The sequence below is a fragment of the Petaurus breviceps genome, unplaced genomic scaffold, assembly GCF_028583685.1.
Source record: "Petaurus breviceps papuanus isolate PSGF00001 unplaced genomic scaffold, PetGlider_PUasm1.0 184, whole genome shotgun sequence".
Taxonomy (NCBI): Eukaryota; Metazoa; Chordata; class Mammalia; order Diprotodontia; family Petauridae; genus Petaurus; species Petaurus breviceps.
Window position 1 is genome coordinate 8523506 of NW_027185793.1, and position 23493 is coordinate 8546998.

The 23493-nt window shown below is 36.2% G+C and overlaps 2 long non-coding RNA genes across 2 annotated transcripts in view; one reads left to right on the top strand and one right to left on the bottom strand.

The window, feature by feature from the left end:
- The window catches only part of LOC138161324 (uncharacterized), a 267677-nt gene that overhangs the window by 226312 nt on the left and 17872 nt on the right, over nt 1-23493 (bottom strand). The gene's annotated exons all lie outside the window — the stretch shown is intronic.
- On the top strand, nt 1733-14511 carry LOC138161319 (uncharacterized). Its single transcript, XR_011168331.1, has 4 exons — nt 1733-2186; nt 5723-5815; nt 7037-7267; nt 9124-14511. It is a non-coding gene; the product is annotated as an uncharacterized lncRNA (long non-coding RNA).

Genomic DNA, 23493 nt, shown 5'->3' on the forward strand with positions numbered 1-23493 from the left:
AAGGATTTACCAAATTCCGCCTTAGAGTGCAACCTACAACAGTAATGACAGATAGAAAATAATGTTATTTTCTTGGGTATGATACTATTTACCTAACTGTGGTGATACCACCTTTAGATTAGATGCACTTACATAGTATGGTTTTATGACTGGGAAGTTTGCTATTTAAAAGGAATAATGTAACAAAAATTTTAAGTAGAGCTTGAAAATATATGAAGTTGTAGGATATTCTTTTAAAAGTCATGTTAAAATTGTTAATCCAGATTAAGTCTGCTTTGTATTGACTGCAAAAATAGTCAACAAACATTTGTTAAGCAACTACTATGTAGCAGGCATAGATGAAGTTAGATGATTGAGAGGATACTGTACTGGTCTTGGAGTTAGGAAGACCTGAGTTCAAATCTGACCTTAGATACTAACTAGGCATATGACCTTAGGTAAGTGTAATGGAAAGCACAGAACTGGTTCACACCTTGTTTCAGTTATAGTTTCTTTTGAGCCTCAAATCAAGTCTGTTAAGAAAGATAACATGTGAGCTCCACAGCTTGTGAACCCTGGAACTCGTGAATTACTGCAACAGGAAGGGAAGGAGCTAATGACCATATATAAGGAGAATTTCCAGGCTAGAGGCAGCAGAACTGAGAAGAGGACTCTTGTAGTGGCAGAATCAAGAAAGAGAAAACTTGTGCTATTCTGGCACTCTGTCTGCTCTTTCTGTGTTGATGTGTTTGTTGTACTTTGTACAGAAGCCTTGGGACCTTACTGGAAGCACTGAAAGGGGATTTTCTCATTGTGTGTTTACAGAAGTCCTGGAGAAGGGTTTTGGAGGTCCTGGGACCTTACTGATTATTTGTGCTGACCTCTTTGACCTTGTTTGTGGGTCTGAGTTGATTTCTATGTTGATGATTTCTGTTGAATTCTCAGACCTTGTTGGTGGGTCTGAGTTGATTTCACAGACAGATGGTGAATTGATGATGGTCCCGGCAACATATATGAATATTATTGTGCCTCTGTCAAGTTTTGTCTTCCAAGAAACAGGAACTGTGAATGACTTGTGGTGGATTGTACTCTGTGAAATTCAATATGGAATGTGAACTGGATGAAGAACTGGATAAGGAGCTGGACAAGGTACTGGAAGCTGCCTGCCTTTGAACTCAGGTGACAATTGGAGATGGTACCATGGAAGAGGAACCATGTAAGCTGAGAGCCAGCCTCGAGTCAAGCTGAAAGAAGACTTTACTTGGATACTGTGTACTGACTGAGAAGATTATGATTTATTGTGACCTAGCAGTGGAGAACTTTGACTTTTCTACTTTGCTATTGATTTAAAGATTTTGTGATTGACTAAATAAATAGACTTTGTTGAAAATTATGTGTCCACTTTGGGGAAAACTATGTGGCCATTTTAGTGATAAGTTCTTGATTTGTGAAATGGTGAATGCTGTATTTTGATTTTTTGTGATAAGTTATTACGTTATTGTGAATGCTGTATTTTGATTTTCCATGGATGTTTTGCTCTGATTTGTTATTGAATAGAGAGCTCACTATACTATGTAATCAGAAACTTGAAAGCTGTTCACAGCAGTAGTCATCTCGAAAGCTGCTTGTGTTTGGCTTTACAGTAAGTCATTTAGCCTCAGTTTGCCTAGGAGACAGTTACATAGCTCAGTGGATAGAGTGCTCGACCTGGGGTCAGGAAGACCTGAGTTTAAATCTAGTCTCATAATATTAGTAATTGTATGACCCTGGGCCAGTTACTTGACCTCTGTTTGCCTTAATCTATTGAAAAGAAAAAGGTAAACCACTCTTTGCCAAGAAAATTTTATGTACAGTATGGTCCATGGAGTCATAAAGAGTGGGACACTACTGAACAATTGACCAACAAAAATGTGGCAGACTCTGTGATAAATTCAGGGGATTAAAAAAAGATAAAACCTATCCCTGCACTCAAGAATCTTATATTCTAATGGGAAGACAACATGTAAATGCCTATGCATATACAAGACATATAACGTTAGGTGGAAGTTGATCCCTAAAAAATGTAGTCACAAGACCTAAGGGGAACTGATATATCTCTCTTTCAGATAAATCTGAATCTGTCTTTCTGGAGAAAGTAGGATTTTATTTGAAATTTGATGAAAGCCAGGGAAGCCAAGATGTACAGATGAGGAGGCAAAGAACTCCAGGTATGGGGGACAACTATGAAAATTCTATGAAGAAAAGGAGTGTCTTGTGTAAGAAACAAGAAGTCAATCAGTGTCACTGGATTGTAAAGTATGTGGAGGAGAGTGAAATGTGAGAACACTGGAAAAGTATGAAGGACCATGTTATAAAGTTCTTCAGAAGACCAATTGGTTTTATATTTGATCTTAGTGGTACCAGGTAGCTACTGTAGTGCTCCTGAGACAGGACTATATTTCAGTTTCAGATTTCTTTGGTCATTAAATGACTTTTATTTGAGGGGAAAAATGCCATTAAAGACTAACTTCTAAGAATTTTAATTCATAAGGCATTGTAACATCCATTGCTTATAAGAGTCAGTCAGTGATGAATACCATTCAGATAGTTAATCTATTAAGGAAATCATAGTTATCTCTATATACATATTTCTAAGACAGATGCCACTGAAGACATAGGAAGAAGTACCATGCCATATGTCACCATCAGTATATATTTGAGGATCATTCCACAATTACTTAGAACAATTAATAACAACTAAGTCTAGTATAGATTTTAACAGCAATTTAAGCTACACACAAAGATGGTCAAACTATTGTTCTTTCCATTACTATACACATACCACTTTTACATTCATTAATTCTGGAATTGCCTTATTTTGACCATAATTCATTGGCTTTCTATCTTTTCTTCTTTTTCTCCTGACCAAACCCTCCTCTTTATCCATACTGTGATCAATAATCCCTTGACCCCTTACTTGTGCACTAACTATTCTCTTCTTTTTCATTCTCCATTTTGATCCTTTGCTGAAATAGTTCGAATCCACTTATTAGTCTTCTCTTTTATCTCTGCCTCCCTAATCTTATCAATGACTCTACCCTGCCAAAGCTCAGTCTTGGATCACTCTCACTGTCTACAACATTCACTCCTATGTGTATGCTGTTGAATAAAGGTGGAGAAAATTATACAACTATTCTGAGTGGGTACAAACTACAAATTTAGGTAACACAACCTCAACTGGGTCTTCACCACTGCTATGCAATCCTACAGTTCATTTATTAACCCACTATCCAGTTCTCCACAGTGGTTCTTTTAAATTTACCATCTTTCATCAAACATTCCATGTTTCCACCTAACCCCATCATCTCAGATGAGAAATGGGCTTTACATTTTACAGAAAGAAATTGAGACTCATTCACCCTAAGCTCCCTCTTCTCTTCTCTTCCTCATCTCATAACACTCAGATACCTCTTGCTACTACCTACTTCTTTATTCCTGCCTCACAGCAAGATGTGATCTTACTCCTAAGCAAGGCAAATCTATACAAATCATTCCATTCTGTTTCCTCCAACAAATTACCCCTTCTGCCATCCCCACTCTATCACTAACATTCAATCTTTCACTGTTTACTAGTTCATTACCTATTATCTGTAAATATGCCTGTCTTTCACATCCTCAGAGTACACTGGCTGGATCCTTCCATCCTCATTATCTGCCATCCTATATCTCCTATGCCCTTTGTAGTTAAACTTCCTCAAAAATTGTCATAGGAACCTCATCTTTTTCTCCTTTCACTTTCTTTGTAACTCCTTACAATCTGGTTTCTCACATTATTCCACTGAAACTGTTCTTTCCAAAGTTATTAATTATCACTTAATTGCAAAATCCAATGCTCTTTTCCTCAATCCTCCTTCTTGACTTCTCTTCAGCCTTTGATAGTGTTAATCACACTCTTGTCCTTGACACTCCCTTTCTCTCTTCTTTTTTTTTGGGGGGGCACACTCTCATCTGCTTCCCTTAAATTTGTATTCCTCAATTTCCTTTGTGGGATTCTCATCCATGTCATACTCTCTAATTCTATGTGTCCCATGGGGCTCTGTCCTGAAATCTCTCTTCTTCTCCCTTTTTATGACTTCACTTGCTGATCTCATCAGCTCCTAGGGATGTAAAGAATGTACTTTTTCTGCTTGTTTTCATATCTAACTACTGTGACTTAATCTCTCTGTTGATCTCCAGTTTCACTCCTCCAACTTTCTTTCAGACAGCTTGAACTGAATGTCCAGCAGACATTTTAAGCACAACATGCCCAAAATTTAACTTGGTATCTTTCCACCAATTTTTCTCCCTTCCAAACTCACCTATCACTGTCAAGGGCACCACCATTCTCCCAGTCCTGTCAGCTCACAACCCAGATATAATTTGTAATTCTTCACTATCTCTCACATCTCACCCTCTCCCATATTCAATCTTTTGCCAAAGTCTGATCATTTTACTTTTGCAATATCTCTCAAACACACCCTCTTCTTTGTTCTGATATAACCACCACCCTGAAATAGGCCTTTATCACCTTACTTTTGAACTATTGCTTTCTGGTGGGTACATCTGCCCCAAGTATCTCCCTACTTTAGTCTATCCTTCATTTGTCACTAAAGTGATTTTTTCCTAAAGTTCAGATTTAGCCATGTAGCATACTGTCACACTCAAGCTCCAGTAGCTCCTTATCACATCTAATAATGAATACAAAATCCTTTGACATTCAAAGTCCTTCTTAAACCCTAGCACCTGAAATGCTCTCCCTCTTCATCTCCTCCTATTCACTTACTTACTCCTATTCCCAGCTAAAATCCCATCTTCTACCTTTCCCAGTAATTCTTAATTGAAATCCCTGTCTTCTGTCCATATTCATTATTTTATTTATCCATTATTTTCATTATTTTATTTATCCATTTTATTATGTATTATATTTATTTTACTTTCATTGTTATATTTCATATATTTTCATTATCATCTCATCATTTTCTTTTTATGCTATATATCGCTTATTTTTTATATATTCCATTATTTGTTTTCTCTCATGTTAGATTGTGTGCCCTTTAAAGACAAGGTCTGCTATTGCCTCATTTTGTATCCTCAGCTTAGCAGAATGCCTGGCACATAATAAGTACTGAATAAATGGTTACTGACTAACTTCCTGGCAAATTCAAGTTTCAAAGAATACCTTTAGAAGGGAAGTATGCAGGGGTTTGATTGGTAATGTGAAGTCTAGCACTGACTAGAACACACTGATGATAATTCTGTTCCCTTCACACTGCTTCCACTCTGTTCTCCCAAGGGCTTGATTCAACACTAAGGAGAAGTAGAGATTCTGCATAAATGTTGACTCAACATTAAGGAGAAGTAGAGATTCTGCGTAAATGTTTAGGCTGCTTTCAGCAGAAATTTATTATGTACTATAAATGGGAATGGAAAACTAGTGTGGGACAGGGCAGAAGGGGAAAAAAAAGTCTTCCATACATATCAGAATATATAGATAGGTTTTAATGGGCTCAAAATAGATAAGTGATTTGATTTTAAAAATACTTCTGTGTCTAGACTTAAAAATAACTGCATTTTCCATATATATCTCACAAATCAAAAGTGTTTTAAAATTTCATTTTATCAGTTTGATAGATTTCTAATCCCTTCAAAACAACTCTAAGTGTTTTCCAAACACCCTGCTGAAGATGCTTGCTTGTCAGTATTGCATTTCTTTTTTTCTATACAGGAATGTGAGTAAAGGTTAAATCCAGTTTTCTTTTTAGTAAAGCCCATGGATCAAAAGAAGTTATAAATCAAGTGAGCTCTCACAACAGCTCCAGTAAGTGTCTTCTCCCTTTACTTTTAAAAGTTTTGCACCTTTCAAAGACAGACTGTTCTGGGAACTGGTTATTTAACATACCAATTACATATACCATATGTAGTGCATTATGATGGCAGGAAAATACCACAGCATGACAATGTTCCCAAACCTGAAATTCTTGGCCATATCATAGTCTAGAACTTCCAGATTCAATATGGTTTTTTTTTTGCTTTTCTGGAGGGGGGAGGGCAGGGCAATCAGAGTTAAGTGACTTGCCAAGGTCACACAACTATTAAGTGCTAAGTGTCTGAGACCGGATTTGAACTCAGGTCCTCCTGACTCCAGGGCCGGTGCTCTTTTCACTATGCCACCTAGCTACCCCTTCAATATGATTTTTTAGTGTGTGCAGTCACTCATCATTAATTTAATCACTTAATACCATTTAATGCTGGTTCCTATAGGGGTTGCCCAACCCATTCATAATTCCTACTCCCTCACTATCACTGTACATTCTTTCTATTACGTTTCTCCTCTTCTCTCTAGCATAGAAATCTTTTCCTCATAATCCACCCAACCAGACCCTAGCTATCTTTGGTGACACCCTATTGATTCTTCAAGGAATTATTTTCTGCTCTCTTATACACTAACTCCTGCTCTAGCTTTGTATTCTGGTTATTTGCAGATGGATCCCATATCCTTCACAAAAATGTACACCTTTTGGAGCCAGAAACCATTCAGTCTTCTATTTCCTCCAGCACTTAGCACTGTGCCTTGTATGAAAACATGTGCTTAATCAATGTTCTTATTGAATGGATGTCTGTGTAAATGTTATTTAAACCTTACTGCTTATTCTTCATCTTTACCATTTGCAAACTCCTCAAAGGTCAACTCTTTCCCATTGTGAAAACCTTGATGCCAATTATTTTAACCAACCCTATCACTCTATAGGATTTTATGTGACTCGTGTAACATTTTACTAACAAATTTGCTTTTAAGAAGTGTTATACATTAGAAAGCACCATGTATTTGAAACTCAGATAATCTGAGTTTGTTACTCATGACTTGTGTGACATCTGGCAAGTCATTTTGGGTCTCAGTTTTCACATCTTTAAAATCTGGGGTTTGAACTGAATGATTTCTAAAGTCCCTTCCAACTTTTGAATATTATGAGTTAATGATATGTGAGATAAGCGAGTGACCATTTGACTGACTTCCAGGTGTTCCTTTTTTATCTTTCAGAAAGAATCTAAGAACATGAATATGAATCTGCTATCACACACACACACACACACACACACACACACAGTGAATCCATCCACTGGGGGAGGTAGGGAATACCTATAATTGGTTAAATCTGCTCCAACATCTGGTGACCAGTTGGCAAACACCACATCCTACAGGTGATGGCATCCCTCTGTGGACTTATGGAATCATACAGTCATGTGTCTGTTTCATCTTTGACAGTTACAGGTAATGTGCCAACATAAATTTCTTTCCTCATTGCTAATGGATCCTTATTATTCTCCTAACTGACACATCAGTGTTTCCTCTTTAGAAACACCCTTGCATATATAAGTTAAATGAGGGGGAGGAAAAATTCCAGAGTTACATAAATATAATCACAGGCTCTTTTTCCTGTCTTGTTCTCTGTTCTGCTTAGAGACGAAGACACAAGTTTTTACAATGTTATCATCTGTGTACAGTACACAATGGTCCCCTAAAAAACATGGTTTGGTCTCCATGATCATCAAAGAACTACCTATTTACCCTTTGGGTTATAGAAGGGTGATGAACCTTTCCTAGCATCCTTAGTATTACAATATTTTAATCTACTGTCAAGTTTATATAAACAATTCTTATGAAGTTAACATAACTTTTTCAGTGTGTTGTAGTGGAAATGAAATTGGATTAGGAGTTAGGAGACCTCACTTCTATTCCTATTTACACAATTGCATAATTACTGATAATGTGACTACTAAGCCCAAGATCAGGGTAAATCACTTCACCTTTTTCATACTCCTATTCCTTATGTGTAAAAGGGCTCCATTATATCTCTTATGTTCTATGATTTTAAGAAAGATGAGAAGCTGATCAAATCTGGAAATAACACAATGTTGGGGTGAAAAACTAATAAGTTATATGAGAGAAGAAAATTCAAGAAGAAATTGACAGACAAGAATATTAAAGCAAAAGGAGAAATTTAGTGGCTAAAATATGAATTCCTGTATTTAGGATTTTTTTTTAATTTTATATTGAACAAGTACAACAGAAGTGAGATGAAGATATGGTGCATGTGAAAGAGAATTAGAAAGGTTTATTTGAGCTGATGTTTTATTTTGACAGCTACAAAAAGCTAATCAAACTCTTAGTACCTGTAACAATAGTGGCTAGGACAAGGGAGAAAATCATTACACATTGGAATGAATTCATAATGATGAGCGTAGAGGAAAGGGCCCTATATGTGTAGTGAAGGTTCACATGTGCTGAGCATGCTGTCTTTTTATGTCATGAAGGGAGATAAAATAGATATTTCTACTCTCACCATTCTTCAAGGAAAGCTTTCATTTCTCTTTTATTTATTTTTTTTGAGAGGGGAAGGCAAAGCAATTGGGATTAAATAACTTGCCCAAGGTCACACAGCTAGTAAGTGTTAAATGTCTGAGACAGGATTTGAACTCTGGTGTTCCTGACTTCATGGCAAGTACTCTATTCACTGTGTCACCTAGCTTCCCCGAAGGCTTTTATTTCTGCCAGGCAGGGAAACTGGAACTTGGAGCTACAGGATGATACTTTGCTCTCTTCAGAGAGAGGGAGTACCAGCTAGAAATATCCCTTAAATATCTTTAGGCTTGGGGATATGATTGGGTTCTAATTTCTTTGTCATTTGGAGAAGGGAGGAAGATGGAACCCATGCTCTATAGCCATAGGTTGACCCCTTTCCTACCAAAACATATAGATAGTAGCAAAGAAACTCATTTATCGAAATAAATAGCAAAACAGAAATTAGCTACGATATGTGTGTGTGTGTATATATACGAATAAACACATATAATATATATATATGAATATACACATATATACATACTTATGTGTGTATATTCATATATATTTTTATATGTATATATTCATACATATGGATAAGAATACACAATATATTGGACAATATGGAATAAAGGGGCTCTCCCATTGAGAGTGAGGTAATTCAGCTTAACCCAGAGAGTGAATGGAAGATCTCACCCAAGGGGAAATTTCCCTGAAGTCTCTAGAATTGCAAGCTAGAGTTAAGGATATGATCATAATTTCCCACTCTTTTCAAATTTTCCCAGAGTCTTCTCCTTCAGCCACCTAAAGCTGGGCTGGCTTCTTCCAACTTATTTCTTGAAGATGGAAGCTAAGAATGCCAAAAGTTAATTGATACTTTAAGAAGACTTAAAGTTTGAGGATTCCTAAGGGGGATTGCTAAAGAGGAATTATAAGAAGACTCTCATTTGAAGAGTCCCAAAGAAACTGGAGAAGACTGGAGCACTCTTACTTCTCAGCAACTGTGCCCTGCCCCTCACATAGGAACAGGCCTTCATCTCCACCAAAAAATGGGAGATTTCCATACCAATGGACTTTGGAAGAGGGCTTACACATTATTGAGAGCATTTCTGAATTATCATGTTCATTTCAGTGCTGCACTTGAAGAAGAACAATGTCAAACTGGAGCGAATTCAGAGAAAGTCACCTAGGTTGGAAAACATGTTACATTATGATCAGATGAAGAAAACAGGGGCCAAAAACAGAGACTAAAGGAAAGGACATGATAGCTGTGTTCCCATTTTTGAATATCTGAAATGTGTGAGAAATTAAATTTATTCCATGGTACTCTAGAGGACAGAACTGAAAAAAAAAGGGTGAAGTTTACCATGAAACAGATTGATTCAGTATAAAAATATCATTCTTAACCACTAATGTTGTGTAATATTGGAAGGAGTTGCCTTGCTAGCAGTAATTTTTCTGCCATTGTAAATGTTCAGAGATTAAATGACCATATGTAAAGAATGTAATAATTTAGAAAGTTCATAAGATAATAGCTTTGGGATTCTAAGATATGTTAGAGGTCATCTATTTCAATGTATTTATTTTTTTTAGGTGAGGAAACCAAGTTCAGAAACTTGAAATGATTTTCTTAAGGTCATGTTAGGTACAGGGTAAAGTTAAGAATCACATTCAGGTCCTTTGACTCTAACTCCAGCCTTCTTTACATGTTGTAGCATATTCCCTTGACCGAGTATTTTAAATTCCCTTAACTAAGATTTTAAGAACTGACTTTGACTTGATTTCTGAAGTGAAAGCACCATAGATTACAAATTTGAGAATAACTACATTCCTGGAGTAACATGTAGGCATATATGTATGTGTGTATACATGTATATGTGTGTATGTTGGTGTATATACACATACATAGACACACAGACACACATATCTATCTATCTATATCTATATATGTGTATATATTGCTTTTCAAAAATTGCAATGACTTTACAAAAGTTATTCAAATCCTTGACATTCTCAGTTCTTGGAACAAGGTGAGAATGCTGGGAGTACACATTCCAAAAAACATTACATCTGAGATCTGAGAGACAGGATATGGTGTTAAAGTGTGTATGAGTAGCAGTAGGACTAGAGATGCTTGTAAGAAGAAAGTGCAGTGTTTTTTCTATGTAATCTAATTTTAGCTTCTCTTATTTTGTTCCAAATTCATGTGAATTAAACAGTGGGGATTCACACATACCACCGAGGCATGAAAATACATGAAATAACCCCATAAATCTAAGTAAGATTTTCTATATGACAAATAACTTTAATCAATCTCATGCTAAGTGTGTGTTTAAAATTTTAGAAATCAAAACAATTGAAAACAAAATCAATCATCATAAAAATCATAGCTACAGTTCATCAGTCATGTGATGTCAAGGGACATCACATTTCCATAACTCAATTCAGTATAAAATAATCAAAGAAAGAGGAAATAAGTTATAAAACACATAAATGTCACATTTTCCTAGTATTTTTGAACTTCAGAAAATTCAATTTTAAGGAGATTCTACTTGGATGTGTCACCTAAAGCAATGGTATTAGGGCATCTGAAACACTAGTTCAGTAGCACAAGATGGAAAACTAAGCAACCAACCAATAAACCTAACCCTTTGACACAGATTACATCTGACCTATTTTGTCAGTTAAATCAATGATCACATCCTGCTCTCCAAAACAATTCTTCCACCTACCAAATTGATACCTTTAAGTCAATGAGCCAATATTTTCATCTTATTTTTAATATTCTTCTCCCCATAAACATGCCAAAGTAGGTCCTTTAAAATATTATTGCAGCCAATTAACTGTAAACTCAAGTTGTATCTCCCCACCTTCAAGTATCATTCTATGTTCATCCATGAATGAACAGTTTTCACAGAATTCACTTCCCCATGTAAAGTTACCCACTCTGTGGTTTACACATCTACAGTTGGAAATTAAATATTGGAAACTGTTTAGTCAGATGCCAACCTTGGCAGTGTTGTTATTGAACAGTTTTCCAATGGGTTTCACTCAGATGGAATTTTTTCCTCTGTTTATTTGTACTGTGGAAAACCATAATTACAGTCAACAAATTTAACTTTCTCCCTTCTTTAAGTTCTCATTTTGCTCCCACAACAGACGGAATGAATTCTATCTCACATTTCATTCTAGGGCTTTATTTTTTACTTTGGTACCTTCATTAAATTTCAGTGTATTTTTTGCTAATATCCAGTCACCTTATGTTCCAATAGTTTGCTGAGAAAGGAACTAGATTAGAGCTACCTCAGTCAGGTTGGCATGAGATGTGCTTCTTGAGGTATTGCCCAATAACCACAGAAAGAGGAAACCAAAACAGATGATGTGGAAGCAGGTGCTTTTCAGGCATCAGTGACAGCAATAGGAGCACAGAGCTGTTCTGCCAAGTCTCCTACAGTGCATAATGGAGCTTATTCTTTTGGTTTCCAAATCCAACCTGCTAGGGGAAGCAGAGTCTGCATTTATGAATTAGTTGATGTTTTCCTGCCCAGCTTCATAAAAAACTGCAGAATACTTACCCAGATGCCCATTCAATACATATGCACTTTGTGAATTTTTTTTTAATTCAATGTTATCAACATACCAATACTAACTTAAGGAATAAGCAAATAAGCCAAAAAAAAAAATCCCCAACCCTTAAATCAGCAATTCTCTGTAAGTGCTCCCTTCACCTCTGTTTACTCTCCTTTACAAAACAATCAAAATTTAAACAACCCTCATTTGGTCTTATAGGTACCACCAATATTGAACTATTACAAATCCCCAAAACTCAATTGCTGTCTTAACATTGGTTCCTCAGATCAATAAGGAAGAAAGTATAAAGACACAATATAATAGAAGAGAAGAAAATAAAGTTAGTCCACTTCATTCTGCAATCTAACAGTTTAATACTACTATCAGTAGCAAACATTTAGACAGAGCTCTCAGGTTTCTTCTGTTTAATTCCCTAGACATCCTATTCCTGGTATTGGTCAGGGCATTCAGAAACTCATTTGAAAACACACAGTTTGTAAAACTGGAATATAAAAGCCTATTATTAAAGTGTATTACATGTATTTAGAGCATTTAAAAAATTGCACAATCCTGGAAATTCCCTTAGGTTTTATTTTTTTTTATTCAAAAAAATTCTTAATATACCAGCATTGGGTTGCACATACCATTTTCATGTACAACTAGACACTCCAATTTTCATTGTTTATCATTACTGTAAAAATATAAGGTATATAACATTATTAGGCAATATGAAATTTACTTCAAGATGCACAAACTCGAAAATTTCTTAATGAAAGCAAAGTATGTTAAGGTTCTTAGAGAAAAAAAAATGGTTTCTTTTATGAAACTTACTCTCTTGAAGATGAGATGAACATTTCTTTAATTTTAGTACTAGAAATTGAAGGACCTATGCATTATTTGCTTTGAGTTTTTAAGGTTAAAGATGTGTTTCCCCTTTTATTTTCACTAGCATTTAGATGGATACAATTTTTAGATGAAGCTCAATCTTTTTTTGAAGACTAGTAAATTCAAAAGGTTGATGATGCATCTTACTACTCTGTTAGCTGATCCAAGATTGTAGCTTGATATCAAACATGCATTTTTTTATTAACTTACCTTAAACACATGTTATTCTCATGTTATGCATCTGTTACATTTTTCCCACACCTGGAAAAAATATCACACTATATATGTCTAACCTAAGCTGTTTGATTTAAAATTAAAGCTCCTAGCATTCAGTGCAAGGCTTTTTATTAGGTAGCATATAGATAGACAGGGAGACAGAGAGAGAGAAACACTGACACAGACACATATACATACACATATATAGATATATATGTTGTGTGTGTATATGCATACATAAATGTACACATATATAAACATATATTATATATAATGAATCTTTTAGGTTTTTTTTTATATTTCCTAGGTTTTCCACTTGTATTTCTTCTCCCCTGCCAAAGAGATATCATTTATAAGATTATATATATATATATATATTTTTTTTAAAAGAACAAACCCATCAATAATAGATAAAAATCTGACATCACAATTAATTTTATGACAGTGGACAAGCACCCCATCCTTGAAAAGAAAAAAAAGTTTAATCCTGATAATATCACATATACACTTATTAATAATCCGTTTAGAATGGGTAATAAATAGAAAAGTAGATTTTCCCACATATACACATGTATACAAAATTTTAAAAAAACAGTTGTCTAACTTGTAGTTTTGCAAAGCCTGTTTTCTATAATATCTTTCATTTCATTTCCTTCTTACAAAAATAATAAAACAATAGTCTTCTATTTGTTTTAAAATATATGTAGTGTTTGCCTAACATAATAGATAGAAGTTATCCACGTGCATATATGATTGGTGATCTGATCCTCAGTCAATTCAAGGCTCACTGTGATTTCCATCTATATGGAGAGAGAGAGGAGGGCCAATGCATAGAATCTGGTGCTTGAAAAGTAGGTATGATCCAGGAATACAATGATTGGATAGTGTCATCTCTTTTTGTAAGAGTTATAAATCTGTTTTTTTTTTTAATTCAAGAATAGGTTAGCAAAAATAGGTTGATAACATTAAGATCAAGTGCTTATGATGGGTCAAAGACTGACTTCTACGGAGGGGGAAGAAAGAAGTATACTAGTACTATAGGACACAGAAAGACCACACACTCTCATCTGTATTGGTTCTAGAGTGGGTTGTTCCTGAATTCTGAGACTTTATCCAAAGCACATCATAGCACACAACAAGAAGTTAGAGACTTTGTATGATATTCAGATGAGCACATTTTTTTGAAAAATATCAAATGGCAGCCACAATATAATAATGAATGCAAGCACGGGGGCCAGGATACTTCCTGGATCAATAGCATTGCTTCACTTTATGAAGTTGAAGCATCAAACTTTGACAAAATTCCTTTGACATATTTCAACTCTTATGAAATATTTTTTGTACATGAAGAAATTCTGTGTTGAAGAATTAATTTCCCATTTCTTCTAGCTTCTTGTGCTTTGCTTCTAGTTTCTTCAAATATGCATTTGACTTGAAATTTACCTTCTCAAGAATTATTACTTGCATCTCAATTAAAGTGATTTGATCTGAATAAGACAGAAGTGGTTCATCTTCCTGGTTTAAGTCAGGTTTCCATTAATCTGTATTGCAAATCTTTCATTTCTTGACACTTCAAAATGACCTGCTTATTCATATTTTCTATGAGTTTCCTCTCTTTGTTGGTGATTGACAACTTGCCCATTGAGTGTGACCATTTTGGGGACATGTCTAGGTACAAAGTCATGATGGCCTCCTAGCAGACCTCTGTGTGGCTTTCTCAGTCAACTACATCACAGTCTTATCTATAGTTGAAGAAAAGAGAAAGAGGGAAGGGTGGTGAGAGATAAAAGAAAAGTGGAAATTAAGAGGAGATGGGAAGGGAAAGAAGAATGAAGAGAAAAAAGGTTGAGATGGGTAAGGTAATAAGGAAAGCCATTGTTCTTTTTGCTAAGGGTGGTATTGAATTACAAATACATATGAGTGTGGGGGTGGCTAGGTGGTGTAGTGAATAGAACACCATCCCTGGAGTCAGGAGGACCTGAGTTCAAATCTGATCTCTGACATTCAACACTTACTAGGTGTGTGACCCTGGGCAAGTCACTTAACCCCAACTGCCCTGCCTTTCCCCTCCAAAAAAAAGCAAAAAATTAATTTTTAATGTACAAATATGTTCCAGTGTACCTTTTTTTCCCACTACATTGACTATTATTACTTTTGTCAACTTCAATGACTGTACATCAAGTATTTTCAGTCTAAGGTTTCATTAAAGGAGTTCAGAATACATATATACATGTATATATATGTAGACAAATATGTTTATAATATATATATATACATGCACATATGTATGTGTGTGTGCTTTGCTTGTATCAACAGTATTTCAGTAATTCCAGTATCCTTCTCTACTTGCTCCCAGATAGTCATCTTAATATAACAAATCGAAATTTTAAAGGCAAAAAAAGAAAAAAAAAGATAAAAAATATGACTGTTCAATACATCAAAAAAGTGCAATATACAAACTTTATGAACCTCCCACCTTTGCAAAAGGGTGGTGTAGCAGTGTCTTCCTATAACTCTTTTTTCAAGCTGTAGATGTGTAGTGGTGGTGGCAGAGGGGGCTTGGTCTTTCCTCTCTATAACAGTTGCCATTGCATGTACTAATTTCTAGACTCTGCTTATTTGACTCTAGAGGAGCTTATGTAGTTCTTCCCATGTTTCTCTGCATTCATTACATTTATCATTCTTACATACATTGCACAACAAATGGGCATCCACTTTCTTTCCAAATCTTTGCTATGATGAAAAGTGAGATGTAGGATGGGTTAAGGGAAGACTAGTACCTTTGATATGAGTGCTTGCTAAGCCATCAGGATTGCTTTCCACCTTCCATGTCTACCTGATTCACACAATGCCCACCTGTGGCTTTATGTACATCAGCCTCATGGTGGAAAATCATTTCAACTGGCAAGCTAACCCTAGTTGAAGGGAATTGAGGTGTCTCAAACAATTTGGTGAATTGGGGTTATCTGTGCCTACCTCAATCATGTAAAGACTTCACCTAGCAGAATTAAAAGATGAGAACAATTTGTTCGAATGACACAAAGGTTGCTGAAACAGGCATTGTGGAGCAGTTAGAGCTTGGTTAGACATCAAAGATGCCTAGGTCATCCACTGCATCCTGAGCCATCACCAATATCCTTAACTTTTTCTTGTCTCTGGACTCCAAAGACTTTCAAAGAGAGAGTTAGTACTATAGTCTCATGTAACTATGCCTCACTTAAATCCAACTTATGTGCAAATCTAAAAACATCACTATGCTATTTGTCATTTTTACCTACCTCAAAAACCTGTGGTAACAGGTGAGTGAGGAAGTAATAGGCATGGATAATATTGGGAGTTGTAGCCACAATTCTGCATACAGGCAATCCAGCAACCAGATTAGGCAGACCCTGGACATCTGATAAGTCATTTGAAGTACTGCACTCCTTACCTCTGTAATGGTAATGAAATTTGAAAATCCCTTTGTATTGGAAAGCTGAGGGGAGTTTCAGATTAAGCCTGTTAAAGAAAACTTTTTGTTAGTTCTTTTGCATTTTAGATCAAGGGAGAAGAATCTCTTATCTCACTTAGGAATGTGAGATATAGGGATCTGGGAGTCCAGAAATCCAGGCCAAATGTTGTAGTCAATCCAGTAGAAACACCTTAAGGATCATGAGTAGGAATTGACAGCCCGACAATGAAGCCCTGATGCTGACTAACAGGAAGGGGCTAAACAGAGAACCCCTGTTGCTGACATAACAGGAAGGGGCTGATTAGGGAGGAACAATACTCTATATAAGGAAAAACCCCAGCTGGGAAAGTCAGAACTTCTTGGGATCAGGACCTGAAGGTGGGCCTGCTTCTGCTGGACTAGAACTTCCATGGAGAAAGTGATTTTGATTTTGAGAATTGGAGAAAGTGATTTTGATTTTGAAAATGGGAGAAAGTGATTTTGATTTTGAGAACAGGAGGAAGTTGTTTTGATTTGGAGAATGAAGCCGCTGAAGACTTCCAAGGACGAGCCCGAACTGCCAAAGACTGAGGAAGCATAACTGTGGTGTCGGTATTCTGTACAAATGTTGCTGTGGCTTTGTGAATGTGTATGAATGTTCTTGTGGCTTTAAGCCTTGTCTTCCCAGGAACAGAGACTGTGAAGGATATGAGATGGACTGGACACTGTGAGCTCTAATGTGGAGCAAGAACTGCTTGGAGAGCTGGACAAGGAGCTGGGAGCTGTCTGCCTTTGAACTCACGTGCCAGTTGGTTAGATTCAGGTGGAAGCTGGGACCATGGAAGAGGAGCCATGGAAGCTGAAATCCTGTCCTGAGTCAAGATGAAAAGACCTCCCTGCAGGTACTGAGTAGTGATGAAATTGTCATTTACTTGTGACTGAGGAGTGGATGGCCTGTGCATTTTCCACTACCTGTTAAGAGGGTACTGAGTAGTGACTGATGACTGAGTAGTGACTGATTTGTAACTTAGTGTGGCCCATGGGTGGAAGACTTTGACCTTTTGTACTTTGTGATTGAATGATTAAGTTACTAAGTGATAGATTGAATAAAAATTGTACTTTGTTCAAAACTATGTGACCACTGCGGTGAAAACTATGTGGCCATTTTAGTGATAAGTTGTTGAGTTGTCATGTCATTGTGAATGCTGTATTTTGATTTTCTGTGATAAATTGTAACATTGTGATTGCTGTACCTTGATTTTCTGTGAATGTTTTGCTCTGATTTGTTACTGAAAAAAGAGTGTTCACTTTACTATGTAAGCAGAACCTTGAAAGCTGTTCACAGAAGCCATCCTCTGGAAAGCTGGTCATGCATGGCTTTACAACCTCCCAGTCTAAGGAAGGGGATAGAAAAGATGCCTTAAAATCATCTGTTTTACCCCAGTCCTGGCCTATTTACCATGGGTAGGTAGGCATCCCACCCTGAGGTAAAAATATTTTTTTCAAATATAATTACTTTCATCATGAGTAGATGGATTGGAATCAATTTTGTGACACGGAAGACACTGGCAAAGGACTATTAAGGTGTGCCTGCACCAAAGAAGGTGTTGTACTCTGTGATTAAGCAGAATTGGAACAGCTAAAAAGAAACATGAAATGAGCAAATTTAGAGACATCTTTGCTCCAAACATTCATATAGATTATTTGTTCCTGACCTGTATTGGAACCTTCCGAGTGACTATTGATCTGGTCAGCCAGTAAGTATCTTTGGCCTTTTTGTTGGTTCTTTTGCATTTTAGATCAAGGGAGAAGAATCTCTTATCTGGCTGAGGAATGTGAGATATAGGGATCTGGGAGTCCAGAAATCCAGGCCAGATGTTGTAGTTAATCCAGTAGAAACACCTTAAGGATCGTGGGTATGAATTGACAGCCCAACAAAAGTCAGTACTTCTGGTTATGTATATGGACTTATTGGACTAAAGCTATATAGAAAAATAGTGAAATCATTTTCCTAATTGCCACTCTTACCCAGAAGAGCACAACCTTTAGAGATGAAGAACAATTAGGAAGATGTTGAAAATGGAAAACAGGTGATGAAAGACAGAACTAATGAAATGGTTCTGTGAGTATAGAGGATTTACATTCAATAGATATTGTGAAAAAAAGAATTGGCAAACTACGGCCACTGAATGGACTTGCAAAATGAAGTAGATTGTTGAACAGGTCAGTGTTGACACATTAAACCAGAGAGACAGGAATAATGAGGACATCTGTTTAATGTAGCTGACTATGAATTGACCTCACCTGATCCCAAAGGTATGAATTTCCTAAGGGCAATTCAAAACCAGTTAAAAAGATAAGTCTCAAAACCAGCTTTAAAAAGAAAGGAACCCTCATTCTGACCAGCTGTTATCACTCTCCAACTTTCACCAGACTTATCTAAGGAACTTAAGCTGTTATACAAAACAACTTACATCATGACTTCTGAGCTATATTTCCCATGGAACTCCCTCTCTGTTGAAGTGTCTTTAATCCTGTGCCCCTCTGCTCCTCTTAGGGACTCCAGCATTTTGGTATGGTGGCCCCAGACTTTCAATCCCTTGCCTCCGATTACTCTCTTTCTCACCACCTTTTTTTTAATTTTCATAAACCAATTACTCATAATGCTGAAATATTAAGATGCTAAACAGAAATATTTATATATTTATAAGTCAGGTGATAAACATTTATTACCTACTATGTTCCTTTATTATAATGACTGATTGGGATACAAGAAGAGGCTAAAAACAGCTCCCCCATGGAGCTCTTATGTTAATGGAAGAAACAGCATTCAAACAACTTTGTACATACAAGATATAGTCAGCTTAAATTTGAGACAATCTCAGAGGAAAGGCATCAGCAATGTGATACAGGAAATAATAATACCAAAAATCCCCCTATCCTTAAGAAAATGCAGGAATAAGAAATGCATTACAATCCACATATAAACTTAGGTCATATTCCCTACACTCAAATCTGTCAGGAACAGTGAGCACAGATGTACAGAGAACCTGTAAGGAAAATACATGGGGAAGGAAAACCCATGTGCTTGGGGTAAATCCCACCACAGTGCCCACATAATTTTTTGAAACAAAAAAATCACTAAAGCTTTCCTTGTGGTAATAGCTGCTAGCATAGATCATAGTAGCATGCCATCTTTAGGAAATGTTGTAATGAATTTGTTTTTCTACCCTTCAGCATTGAACCAAAGGGAACTTAGTTTTTGGAAATGCAATCAAGAATGTTAAATGCCTGTTTTCTTGTCTGTTCTCTCCCTTTGCCATCTCCCTCTTAGGCTACATTCATTTTTTTTGTCCATTAACATTATCAAACATATATTTTTTTCAGGAAGTTTCACACCCACAACCATATGTTTTTAATCTTTTGGTAGGAAAATTTAATAACATCCCTTTCACAGGAGCACTTTGTTTAACAGTAGTTATTTTGCTTTTGGTTTGTTTATGTGCCTTTGGCTGCAGTCTTCTAAAAACCATAGCTTATTTTATAAGCATGTTTCATCCTCTGACATTTGATAATCCCTTATTTTCCTTAAGTGAGCAAACTTATAAATTCCTTTGTATTAGTTATTTCAATCAGGGTTTCCAAAAGGCATAAAATATCTGTGCTGCTTTTAGTTTTGTGGACAATTAGAATGTACCAGAATGTCACTACCACAGGGGAATTGATTGTTGAGAGACTGTAAGTATGGAAATTACAAAAATAAACTTTCCCAACCACACTAAGATTAAAGTTTATTCACAGTGGCAACAGAAATATCTAAGGAACTTGGGGAAAACAAATCAAAGATAGACCACACAGCATAAGCAAGTAGCTGTGGTTTTAGTATATATATATGTCGAATTTTTACACCTGATTTTCTCAGCTAGGTCTCCTTAATTTTCTTATTTTGTTATAGTCATTTTATATGATGAAGTACATATTGGTGATACTCTAATGCAGCTTAGTAGTGAAGGGTGGCTGCATCTGGGGTCAGGGAACTTCACTTTGAATCTTTGTTCTCTTAGTGCCAGTTTGACCATAGATAAATGGCATAAACTTTCTCATGCCTTCTGACTCATCTTCTATAAAATGAATGGGTTGGCCTAAGGGTCCTTTAAGGTCTTTTTCAGTTCTAAATCCATGATGCTAATCTGTATTCTTTCTAAGTTAAGACATATCTATACAACAGGATAAAGCTCTTCCTTTCTACCTGAGGCAAGGAACTAAGGAATTATACAAACTGGGCTCAAAAACTTGAGACCAGATTTTAACCAACATCCCACACTTCCAAATAAAATGCTAAAGGCTTTAATCATAATCACAAAAGGAGAATTCTTAAAATGGCTTGAGCAAAGACAGCTTTATTGGAATGTGTATAGTATCTGGAGAAGGAAATAGCAAACCACTTCAGTATCTCTTCCAGGAAAACTCCAAATGGGGTCACAAAGAACTGGACACAAATGAAAAACAACTAAACAACAATCCTAGTTTGACTATTCTTAAGGGGACATGATTCATCTGGTTAAGCTATTGGTTTTTTGTGACTTTCTTCCTCTTCACCATAGTAGCAGCACTGGGGATACAGAGCAACTTATACTAGGTAAATATCTGATATAACTATATCTTCCACTATGGTTTGCCGAGAGAGATGGTTTGTGTGCACTCACAAGTCCACCACAATGTTGTTCCCTTCTGTTAGGATATATATAACAGTGAACACATTAACTTTGCCTTTATCTTGTTTTCCAGTCCCCATTCCCTAGCCCTAGTCCCACTCCCTCCAACTTACCGTATTTTCTCTTATTAAGGTAAAATTGGTTTGTAAAAATACAGTAGTCCTGAAATTTAAGTTTTCCTGGAAATAAGTAGTTTTGATACATCTATTGTTTTATTCATCTATTACATTGAGAACTGCCCTTTCTGTCCCATTACTCTCCATACCAACTTTGAATTGGGTATTTGTTCTACAAAACAAACAAACAAAAGTATATTTAACAGGTCCTCATCTGATATGTTGAAATTCTATTATTCTTTGAGAAAAATAAAGAAATAAAATAGACTCATATAAGCACTTTTATAAGCATACTTTATAGGGAGTTTATTCAGATAAGTTGAGTGTAATGTACATTTAAACACCATGGGAGTATAAAATCACTGGACCTGACTCACATTTCCTGTGTAACCAAGGAAAAGTCATTTAATCTCTCTGAATTTCAGTTTCCCCATCTTTAAAATGGGAACAGACACATTATCTATCTCACAAAAGTTTTGTAGATAAAGCTCTTCAAGTGTTGAACAATTTTGACCAACTAGCAGTTGGTGGGAGTGCTGGAGTTTGATTCAGAAAGATGAGTTCAAATTTTACCTCTAATACTTATTTCTATGTGCGACTAGGCACATCATTTAACTTCTATCTGCCTCAGTTTCATTAACTGAAACATGGGCATAATAATAACACCTACTTCATAGTGATTATGTCAGACTCAAAGGAAAAAAGTTTTCATTGCTTAGCAAATCATAAAGGACTATATAAATGCTTGCTATTTTTTCTATATCAGCATAAAATCCAGAATTAAGAATGCACTCTTCAATTTTTGAATTCAATTCTAATTTTTAAAGAATTATTTTATTCAGTGAGATTTCACAACTCCTTTTCCATTTTGTCTGTTCTACTTTCTAAGAAATGTGTTTTCCTTCAGGGAATTTTTTGTGCTTCTTTAGCCAATTTTACTTTTTAAGGTATTCTTCTCATTGGATTTTTATACTCTTTTATCATTTGTCCTAATCTGTTTTTTTTAGGCTTTATTTTATTCAGTATTTTTTGTGTCTCCTTTACAAAGCTGTTGACTTATTTTTCATAAATTTCTTACACCAGTCTCATTTCCTTTCTTAATTTTTCTTCTATCACTCTTACTTGATTTCCAAAATCCTTTTTGACCTCTTCCATGACTTGGGACCAATTAATGTTTGCATTGGAGGCTTTGGATGAAGAAGTTTTGACTTTATTTTAGTATTCTGAGTGTGTGTTTTGATCATCTTTGTCACCATAGTAAATTTCTATGGTCAGAATTGCTTTTTTTCTGTTTGTTCATTTTCCCAGTCTATCACTTGACTTTTTAACTGTTTGCTAAAGTAGGGCTGTGCTTCAAAGTGGAAGGCACACTGTCCCAAGTTTCAAGGGATTTGTGCAGCTATTTTCAGAGATACTTTTAGAAAGTATACGTTTTCAGTTCTTTCAAGTTGTTATGATCCAAGGACAGGTGTGTTTACTACTCTCCTGGCCTGTGCTCTGGTCTGTGAGTGGACACAAGCACTCTTTTCTGCTCTGGATCTGTGAGGAGGGTCCTTGCTTTACATTGGCATATACCATACCAAGTTCTGGTATGCTAGTACACCACATTGTCTTAGGACTGCCAGCTAAGACCGAGTCCCAGATCTGAGTATGGTCAAAGTAACAGTCATCCCTCAGTGCTAGCAAGAGGAGCTCTGCAATCTCCCTCTGACCAACTGTTTGATACCCTTATTTTCTGGGGGGTGAGAGCTTTGGAAGCAGCCACTGTCACTGCTGATTCAGTGGCTTTCAAGGCTTACTCCTGGTTTACTTATGTCAAGTCTGTGCTGGTGTGACCAATATTGGAATATACTCCACTCTCACCCAGGTGTGACGGACCTTCTAAGTTACCTTTGCTGTCCGTGGGCTGAAAGGTCTGAAAATGGCCATTGCTGCCACTGTTTCAATCACCCCGAGGCCTGCTCCTGCTTTGTTGGACTGTGCTCCTCTCTCACCCTGTTGCAGCAGACCTGTCCTGCTGATCTTCCAAGTTGTCTTAGACTGGAAAATTGTTTCACTCCATCCTTTTGGGGGTTCTGTTGCTCTAGAATTAGTTGAGAGTCATTATTTAAAAATATTTCAAGATGTGTCTCTATTCAATAAATTCCAGTGGTTCTTTGTAACCTTTAAGATCAAATATAAAATATTTTGGGTGGCATTCACAGTCTTTCATAATGTTACCCT